An 11,314-nucleotide genomic window follows, 5' to 3' on the forward strand; every position below is an offset into this window, starting at 1 on the left:
CTGAAATATTTCAGTTTTCTCTCCTTAACACAAAGCTAGATGTTCATTTTTAAGGTAAACATAACCACTAGAGAATGGCAGGTTTTTGCTCTACAGAACACTTACTGGAAATGTAATGACTTTTTGATATGTTACATCCTATTTAAACTGTCATTGGTATTTTGAACTTCATCTGTTCACATTTTTAATCTTTTATTGGCACCATTTTAAACATGTAATCAAAATATTTACCATTTCATAATCATTTCACTAGATTGCTAAAAAGTTTATACATAAACATAATTCTTGTGGTATTTTTATTTCAATGAAAATCACATTACTAATTTTGTAAGAAATATGAAATTAGAGGTAAAAAATATATCTTAGCAGAATTTCAGCCATATATATCCTCCATGAAATAAGCTACAACTCCATGAAATAAACTATAACTATAATTACATCTCTCTTGATTAACGTTTTAGCTTCTATGGAGGTAGGGGGAGGAACTTCTCTGAATTGCCAAAGCAAGATTATAAAATTGAATTTCTATGAAATGTTATCTAAAACCAGAGTGAAGGGAGTGTGTGTCCCATGTTGGGCAGCAATTTTTCCAGATGCTTGGATTTTACCAGCTAGTAATATTCCAAAAGCAAATTTCATAGTCAATTAAGGTTGCCAATTTTCTTTTTCGTTTTTGCAAGTAAGAACATACAAACACACACTACATCTTCTCTGGCTATTATTTCACATAAGAAAAGTGTATACCAAAAGAATTAGGAAGCCCTAATTTTGAGAATAAAGGATTTTCTTGAAACTGAAGAATAGGTTACATGAAAAACCCACATTTTATCATAACAGACATGTACATGTTTTTATAGATTAAACTCATTGTTGCCAAACTCTGTTCTAAAACCTTAAACCTAGGCAGCACTACCTAGATATGAATTCCCAGTCTCCCTGGTGTTTACAATGCTTCATTGCAATGTTGGAGAGCTAGGGGTGTGTGTGTGTGTGTGTGTGTGTGTGTGTGTGTGTCCCCGCATGCACAATTTGAATACAGAGCATCTGTGATTGCCCATTTTTGGTGTAAGTCAATTTCTTTTTTTGGGTATCACCTATCTTTCTATATCCTCTTAGAAGAAATACAGAGTTAGATGTTAGAGGATTTTAAGGCCTCCCTGGTGATTACAAGTGCTAAGTGAATTTAAAGATCTTTTATAAGAAGCATAGAATCAATGCCCTCAAAGTTTACCTGGGAAATTCCACAGTATAGGAGAGCCTTACTACCTCAAATCCTCAAGGAGAAAAACATTTACCTTTGGATTATGCACCTCCTCAGAGACTTCTGAATTCATGTGATACTATTGTAGATGCTTAAATTGTGCTATTTTGAATTGTATTAGGAAGCCAAATCTAAAGTACGTCCTATATTTTCTTCCGGCTACTTGTAGTCTCTAATCTACATTTTTAAGTGTCTTATTTGAGCCTGTTGCTGAATTATCAAATCCTCTAAAAGTTTGAGAAGACTAGATCAAGCTGCACCAAAAAGAGATGCAGACATTTAAATGAAGCATGAAGTTTCTTCCATTTTCTTACGTAGTTATTATCTACTCTATTTCACCAAGTTGATAACCGGTCTGCACAAGTTTTTATTCTAAACCACCCAGGTGTGAGAAAGGCAACCTGTGATGAAATTATAATAAAAACACATCTATATTTGTCAAGACAATTGATATAGTTGTACCTAATCAGTTTTGAAAAGTAGAACTCAATGTTCAAGTACTATTAATTTGATATATCTACCAGATGGATCTCATTTTAGATTAAATTCCTGCTAAGCTCACCAAATAATTTCTATTAAAGACATTTGGGGAATTTTCAAAGACAGGGTAAGATTTTAACAGCTCCCAGGAAATTAATGATTGTAATGGATGCTAAAGTAGTGATGATGTGACGACCAGTAATTATATTAACTTTTGTTACTTTGAAAGTACCTTTACGTCATCAGTCAAGGTCGATTTTTGTTCTGGCAAAAAGTTCATGAGGACAAGTCTGCTGGGTATGAATATACATAATTTGTCAGCCAAAAGGTGCAAATATTCTGTATTAGGAAGTCAAGTCCAAAGAAAAATCTGTATTTGCTTTTTCATACTAGCTACTAGAAATTTCCATACCATATTCTTTGATATATGGATATATATGTTTGTGTGCATATGTGTGTGCATAAAACTGGACACAAAGTGGAAAAGAGAAAATCACTCTGTTTACTTGTAGTGCAGGTGGATAATGCATGAGTATTTAAAAGGACAGTTGCCTGTAAACAGACTAGGCCATCATTATGTAAAAAGTCTTTGAAAATATAAACCCAATGCTTGTCAATTCATTGTACAAGCTGCTTTTCTTTGAGTCTTTAAAGGTTTTGGAAATGAGGAGCCCCCTGTTACCATGATGATCATCAGAGACTGAAAGGATCACACCTCACACTTTATTTCAGTTACACCACAGTTACCTGTTAACATCTTAGGAAAAGTCAGCAAGTAGGGACTGCAGGAACTCATAGATTGCAGAGCTAAGCACAGTGAAAGAGACAGTGATTCCAGAAATGGAAAATGAAAGGGGGGCTGATAAGGGAGGTGGGGAGGAGACAAATTTTAATTCCTTTCAAAATTTACATGAGGTTAAGTCTGACTTTTAGGATGAAATCTGGGCAAGAGGTAGAATAAGTCTTCATTTAACATTGTCTTAGAAATCGCAATTTTAATTGAAATGACATATAATGAAATCAATTTTAATAGACTAATTGGTATAACTAATAATTAGGTTATTGTGGCATATTTCTGGTCACAAGTCATCATCTAAATTCTAAAATAAGACCAAAATCCTTCTAATATTAAACATTGAAATACACCTGAGCTTCATAAGCTTAAGAAAGATTAAGAAAAACAGGTAAGATTATTATTTATCCACTTATGCTAGTTCAAGTAGACAGGTGGCCAGAGTCTCTCTTAGAAACTCAGGGTGCCAGACAGGAATCAGCCCTGGACAGGATTGCCATTCCATTGCAGGATACCCCCATACACACCCCTACTCACTCAGACTGGGACCAGGTAGACATGCCAGTTCACCCCACACACACAGCTTTGGGATGTGGGGGGAAACTGTAGTACCTAGAGAAAACCCATGCAGACATGGGAGACCATGCACGCTTCATACACACAGTGGCCCCAGTCAGGAATCAATTTTTTTTTCTCATTGATGTCATAAAGAAATGATGCTGAACAAGTTCACATTATTCAAAGACCTGCTGTACTACAGAAGAGAAAAGTCAAAGAAGTTCTAAAGAAGATATAATATTAGCACTCCCATAATTGCTGTTTGTTTTGAACCTTCATGAATTATTCCATGCAGTTTAGGGTGGGAAGAGATCAAAAAGAACTTCTGACAAGGAATGGGCAGAAAAACTCAATAATGACGGATGCAACCTCCCTCTCTGTTATAGCTACAAATGCAAGAGCAAAAGATGTGGCAAGAGAGGTTAATGTCAAGAAACAGATGCAGAAAAAGCTGTCAGCTTTTAAAAAATTCCCCCAATTAAAATGTGGTGTTGACTTTTAGATGCTTGACTTATACTGTGGACATTTTTAGTGAGGGAAAAAGCCAAAGACAAAAAAAAAAAAAAAATGATACAGGTGATTTTCTTTTTGCAAAAACAGTCATGTAATTATCATCAACAAGAAAAAATGCCCAGTGACTGAAATTCATTACATAATATGAATTCCTGCAACTCTTCACTTTCTTAGTGAATCCACCGTCTGTTCACGCTTCCTCCTCCAAATCTTTGGAAGTAAATGCATTGGCAGTTTGTCATCCAGAGATGACTGAGTTGGTTTCATTTCTGTAGGCTGACCACATTTAAGCTTGTAAGCCTTAAAAGGGAGAAGAGGAGGAGGAGGAAGATGAGGGAGAGCAGGCAGAGAATACGGAAGAGGAAGAGAAAAGGTGAGAATGAGAAAGTGTGAAGGAGAGAAGACAGAACAATAAAGAAGTAGAATGAAGAAAGATTATGTCATCCATAACCTGGACTTACGTGATGTTGAGGCATGGGAGCTAATACGCTAGTTTTTGGTGGTCCCAAATGTAGGATGTTACAGAAAGAAAGCCACTTTGCTAACACTTACAAGGAAATAGTAAAGAAAACTTTGTGTTCTTTTTTTCCATTTAGATTTCACACTTAAAATGCAGTTAGAATAGAAAGGGCATTCTTATAAAATAATGTTTCCCTTTGTTCATTGAACTATTTAATACTTTTATAGATATTATACTATATATTTTGTTTTAATTAACCTGAATTTCATGGGAATGCTAAAGAAGTATTTAGCATATATGTATACTAAATACTAACTATTGAGTATTTAGCATGCTAAAGAAGTATTTAGCATTCTCATGAAATTCAGGTTAATTAAGTAATTAATAATTTGGTACCTAATTTATCAATAGTTTGAAGCACTAACATTGAAAAATGCTTTAGCTTTAAAAGTTTTTAAATTTAAGTTTTAACATATGCAGCTCACTTTTGGTTAGCAATTTAATGGTTAGGATAAAACCACAGACGTAACAAAATCTCCAGAAGTATATAGCCTAATTGCTTGATTGGCTATTACAAATTCATTAGAAATTGTTACCGTGAGTTACTGTGACTTACAGCTGAGTTACAACTTGGGAGCAACTGTTAGAACCAGGAGATGGAGTTAGATAAGCTCTCCTATGAATATTAGCAGTATACCTTAGAAAAGCAAGAACTTCAAGACTAATTATAATGAAAAAGGTTTGGGTAGTTACAAGCAGCAGAAAAATAAACATAAAATAAGCAAAATTTCTTAGCTCGAAAGTTTAGCATTTTTCTTGTTTTAGAACTAAAAATTCAGTAGTATCAGCTGCCTATAAAATCTATAGAGCAATCAGAGTGAGTAGCTATTATCTCATTTGGTGCAATTCAGAATGACAATTCAAAGCCAGTACATTTCTATCTCTGCTTGCAAGAATGATGAAAAATATCATAGATAGTTGAAATGTAACTGTCACTCAATAAAATATAAAACACCTTTTCTGAGTGTTTTTGAAAGATCTTATAGTTTTTCTTTTTTAAATGGAAACTTATGTCTTTCAAATATAAACTGGTTTGGACATCAGTAAAATATCTGGGCAGGCATACAATATCTGTCGAGAATCCCTAGATTCACCTTTGTGGATTAGTAGGATGTCATAGGAGATTTTGGCATAGATATTTTAACTCAGAAACCACTTAGCTATCCAAGACACCTTAATTCCTTTATCCCTCTTGTTCAAACTATGGCCAAGCCCTGTTAACAGCTCCTTAAGCCTGGCTCCTCATCTTTTGTATTCATTGATCTCCACTGATTCTTAGTTAAGGTATTGAGTCCTCCTCACATGAACTGTTATGAGTGTCTTGGAATTGGCTTTCATTACTCCAATATGCCCATCTCAAATCCACTATTTAATACTATAATAAGAAGAGTCATCCAAAAATGTAAATCTCACTATGTTACATCCTGGATGAAAGCTTTGGAATGACTATTGGTTGCCTAGAAGATAAAAGACAAATCTTTTAGTACAAGACACTGCAAAATCTTTTCTGTGTCTACTTCACCTCAGTTATCAACACATTTTCCATTTTCTCCTCTCTCTGTTCCTATCATAGTCATCCCTCTGGATGTTTCTCAATTAAACATACTTTATTACACTATTCCACTATCCACCCTGTGATTTTTATCTAGAATACCCCTTTTCCTTTATTCCAACATATTTTGCAAAACACTGCTCAATATTCTCTTTCTCTACAAAGTCTATTAAATTAACCTCACTCTAGAACTGTGCAAATATTTCTACTGTGACATCAGTAACAATTTATTTCACTAGCATCCTTAAATGTCTATACAACAGACGGGTTACAGAGGCAATTCTACAAAAGCATGGAACATGCATTATTGCTTTTGTTTCCTCAAAATTGGCACTCTATAAATATTTATTTTAATTCCCTTTATTAAGGGAACCAACTTATTCAGAAGCATTTAGAAACTATTAAACAAGCACTGTTTCTTAAAGAGAATTCACTGTACAGTCAGTGTCACTTAATGATGGGGATACATTCTGAGAAATGCTTTGCTAAGTAACTTTGTCCTTGTGTGAACATCATAGCATATACTACAGCCTATTGCTCCCAGGCTACAAACCTGTACAGAATGCTACTGTACTAAATACTGCAGACAACTGTAATGCAATGGTAAATGTTCATGTATCTAAACATAGAAAAGATATAATAAAAATATAGCATTATAATCTTATGAAACCATTGTCATATATGTGGTCCATGATTGACCAAAACATTGTTATGTGGTGCATGACTCTATTTTCACTGCATTATAGGTAAGAGGTTAGTATGATTCATAGTCAAAATATAATAAACTATACTGGTGGAACTCTGGCTGCGTAGAGATAGTACAGGTACAGTAGTTAAGTATGTGATTTTCGATGCCAGATTGTTTGCTTTTAAATTCTGACTACCATTTACAAGATGTATAACTTTGGACAAGACCTTTGAGTTCCCTAATCTTTAGTCTCTTCAACTATAAAATGAAGATAATAATACTTATAAGCTTGTTGTAAGAATGAAATAATACAAGTAGATCAAGTAGCTTATGCAAGAAGATACAAGATCAAGTAGCTTAGATAAGCATTTATATAGAACACATAAGCAATCAGTAGACATCAGATATTATTATTTCTAAAGTAGATGCAGTAAGACAAAGGTATAAATATGTGTAATCTCTGTAAAATCCACTAATTATATTTCTGCAAATTAATAAATACTTTTGTCTGAGGCTATTAAGATAAGGTTTATAACATGAATACCATGTTAAAGTGCCTAGACTCTTGGCAATGGGGAACCAATGGAGTGTTTGCAGTAACTAACTGACATGAGTTTTATTTTCAGATCACTCTGTTTAATAGTTGCGTAAAACAACTATTGCAGAGATAAGTAAAGGAGTAGTTAGAGGAAGGAAAACACATAAACATAGTAATATTCTAGGTTAGGGGTTGATATGGTTTGGCTCTGTGACCCCAAATCTCATCTTGTAGCTCCCATAATTCCCACATGTTGTGAGATAGACCTGGTGGGAGATGATTGAACTATGGGGGCAGGTCTTTCCCATGCTGTTTTTGTGATACTATATGGGTCTCATGAGATCTGATGGTTTTAAAAATGGGACTCACCCCTGAAGAAGCTCTTTTTGCCTGCTGCCATCCATGTAAGATGTGGCTTGCTCCTCCTTGCCTTCTGCCATAATTCTGAGGTCTCCTCAGCCATGTGGAACTGTAAGTCTAATTAAACTTATTTTTCTTCCCAGTCTTGAGTATGTCTTTATCTGCAGTGTGAAAACAAACTAATACAGTAAATTGGCACCAGTAGAGTGGGGCACTGGTGAAAAAATTCCTGAAAATGTGGAAGTGACTATGGAACTGGGTAACAGGCAGAGGTTGGAAGAGTTTGAAGAGCTCAAAAGAAGAACAGGAAAATGTGGGAAAGTTTGAAACTCCCTTGAGGCTTGTTGAATGGCTTTGTCCAAAATGCTAATAGTGATATGGACAATAAAGTCCAAGCTGAGGTGGTCTCAGAAGGAAATGAGAACTTGTTGAGAACTGAAGCAAAGGTGACTCTTGATATGTTTTAACAAAGAGACTGGTGCCCCTTCCCTAGAGATTGCTGGAACTTTGAACTTAAGAGAGATGATTTAGGATATCTCATGGAAAAAATTTCTAGGCAGCAAAACATTCAAGATGTGACTTGGGTGCTGTTAAATGCACTCAAGTTTTATAAGGGAAACAGCATAAAAGTTTGGAAAATTTGAAGAGTCATGGAGTCAAGGGAGATCTTACATGGGGCCTGTAGTCTCTTTGTTTTGGTCCGTTTCTCCCATTTGGGTTGGCTGTATTTATCCATTGCCTGTAACACCATTGTATCTAGGAAGTAACTAACTTGCTTTTGATCTTACAGGCTTGTGGAACTTGCCTTGTTTTGGATGAGACTTTGGATTGTGGACTTTTGAGTTACTGCTGAAATGAGCTGAGACTTTGGGGGGCTGTTGGAAAGGGATGATTGGTTTTGAAATGTGAAGATATGAGATTTGGGAGGGGCCGGGGCAGAATGATATGGTTTGGCTCTGTGTTCCCACCAAAATCTCATACTGTAGCTCACATAATTCCCACATGCTATGGGAAGGACCTGGAGGGAGATGAATGAATTATGGGGTGGGTCTTTCTCGTGCTGTTCTCATGATAGTGAGTGGGTCTCTTGAGATCTGATGGTTTTAAAAATGGGTTGCCCTGCACAAGCTCTTTTTGCCTGCCACCATCCATGTAAGATATGACTTGTTCCTCCTTGCCTTCTTCCATGATTGTGAGGCTTCTCATCCACATGGAACTGTGAGTTCTCCATTAAACCTCTTTCCTTTGTAAATTGCCCAGTCTCAGGTATGTCTTTATCAGCACCACAAAAACAAACTTATAGAGGGATGATGAAGGTTAAAAACTGAGATAGATAAAGCTATGTCCTTAGGCATGCACAGGTGAAAAATTGTTACATATTTCCAGTAAATTGCTTTATTTTTCAAGTCGACAGTTTTATTTTCAATAATTCTTCTTGTCTATGAATCTATTTTTCTGATATTAATATTGAAACACCAATTTTCATTTTATTAACATTTTTCTGATATTTTTGGATTTTTATAATTCTTTTTTTAACTTCATTTTTAAAATTCTTATTGTCATCTGGGTTAATCACATATTCTTTATGCACAAAGAATTTATAATTTTTTATATGTAGACAATAAAGTATTTTTACTTTATTGGTCTGGAAATAACAGAATCTATTTTATGCTTTAGTATAATACACATTTTTTTCATGGGCACACAAAATATTCACAAAAATTTTCCACATTGTTGACCACAAAGCAAGGCTGAGGATACACAAAAGACAGGGCCACCCCAAATAGTCGATTGCACAGGAGAAATTAGCTGAGAAGGAGAAAGGTTGACAAAGTTGAGCCTACTCCCTATCAGCCAAGATGTTTGCCTTGTCATGGATTATGAAGAAAGGGATGCATTTTGCTAATGAGCACAGGGATGGCAAGCTGTTTGTCCCTTTGAAAGTTTCTTAAAGAAATATTTAAATTTAATTGAAATTAATTAAAAGGTACTATCAAGACCAGCAGCAGCTCTAAGCAAATAAATCCTATTTTCTAATAATGAGATAACATTCAGAACCAAGTAAACAAAAAAAATAAATAAAAATAAAACTACAAAGCAATATCTTTAATGAACATAGATGCAAAATCCTCAACAAATATTAGCAAAATGTACCCAGGAATGTATAAAAATAATTATACCTTACCAAGTGAAATTTATCCAAACTGCAAGGCTGCTTCAACACTCAAAAATCAATTAATGTAATTCATCACATTAGCAGGCTAGAGAAGAAAACTCACATGATTATCTCAATAGACACAGAAAAATGCATTTGACAGAATCTAATGTCCATTCATGGAAAAAAAAAAAAAAAACCCTCACAGAAAACTAGGAATGGTGAGAAACTTTCTCAACCTGAGAAATATCATCCACAAAGAACTTACAGCTACCATCATACTTAATAGTGAGAAACTCAAAGCCTTTCTGCATATTTAGGAACAAAGTAAGGATGTCTCTTACCACTCCTTTCAACATCATCCTTTGACGTCTTACCTTATACAGTAAGACAAAAGTACAAAATAAAGGATGTGCAGATTGAGAAAGAAGAAGTAAAACTGTCTTTGTTCAAAGTGTAGAAATCTGAAGGAATCAAAACAACAACAAAAAATCCCTGGAATTAATAAGTGATTATAGCAAGGTTGTAAAATTCAAGTTAAGATACAAAAGTCAATAGCTTCCCTGTATATCAGTAGTAAACAAGTAGAACTTAAAATTCAAAATGTAATATCAGTTACATTAGCACCCCCAAAAATGAAATACTTAGATATAAATCTAATGAAACAAGCATAAGATCTATGTGAGAAAAACTACAAAACTCTGATGAAAGATAATAAAGAAGAACTAAATAAATGGATAGTTAATGTTCATGGATAGGAAGACAATATTGTTGAGATGTCCATTCTTCCTAATTTGATATAGATTCAGTGCAATCCCAAGTTATTTTGTGGATGTTGACAAATTGATTCTAAAGTCTCAGAATAGTCAACTCAATAGTCAACAAAAAGTTAGAGGACTCCAGTATTCAACTACAAGATTTGCTCTAAAGCTATAGTAATCAGGATAGTGTAGTACTGGCAAAAGAATAGACAAATAGGCCAATGAAACAGAATAGAGGGTTCAGAAATAGACTCATACGGACATAGTAAACTGATATTTGACAAAGGAGAAAAGAAAATGCAATGATCAAAGATAGTCTTTTCGACAAATGAAGATGAAACAAGTTAACATCTACATGAAGAGAAAATGAATCTAGACATAGAAATTACACCCTTCACAAAAATTAACCCAAAATGGATCATAGACCTAAACGTAAAATGGGAAACTATAAAACATCTGGAAGATAATATAGGGGAAAATGATCTTGGATGTGGCAATGAATATTTAGATACAACATGATGATATTGTATCTAAATATTGGATGATCTTGGATATGGCAATGAATATTTAGGTACAACACCAAAGATATGATCCATGAAATAAATGGTTGTTTATTGTTAAACTGATACACTGAACATCATTTAAATTAAAAACTCCTCTGTGAAAGACTATTTCAAGATAATGAGAAGATAAGTAACAGACTTGGAGGAAATATTTACAAAAGACTTATCTGATAAAAGACAAAATATACAAATAACTTAAAACTCAACAATAAGAAAATTAACTCCAAAAGTGGGCAAAAGATCTGACCAGACACCTCACCAAAAAAGATATATAGGCACATAAATACATAAAAATGCACAACATCATATGTTATTATGGAATTGATAATTCAAACAACCACATAATCTCTTAGAATGGCCACAATATAAAACACTGACAACACCAAAAGCTGGTGAGGATGCAGAGCAACAGAAATAATCATTTATTGCTGATAGGAATGATAATTGGGAAAGCCATGCTGGGAAATAGTTTGTCAGTTTCTTACAAAACTAAACATACACTTACCATATGATCCAGCAATTGTTCTTCTTCACATTTACCCAAATGAAGCGATAAGTTATGGCCACACAAA

This window comes from Cebus imitator, unplaced genomic scaffold (assembly GCF_001604975.1).
Source record: "Cebus imitator isolate Cc_AM_T3 unplaced genomic scaffold, Cebus_imitator-1.0 Scaffold205, whole genome shotgun sequence".
NCBI classification, from domain to species: Eukaryota; Metazoa; Chordata; class Mammalia; order Primates; family Cebidae; genus Cebus; species Cebus imitator.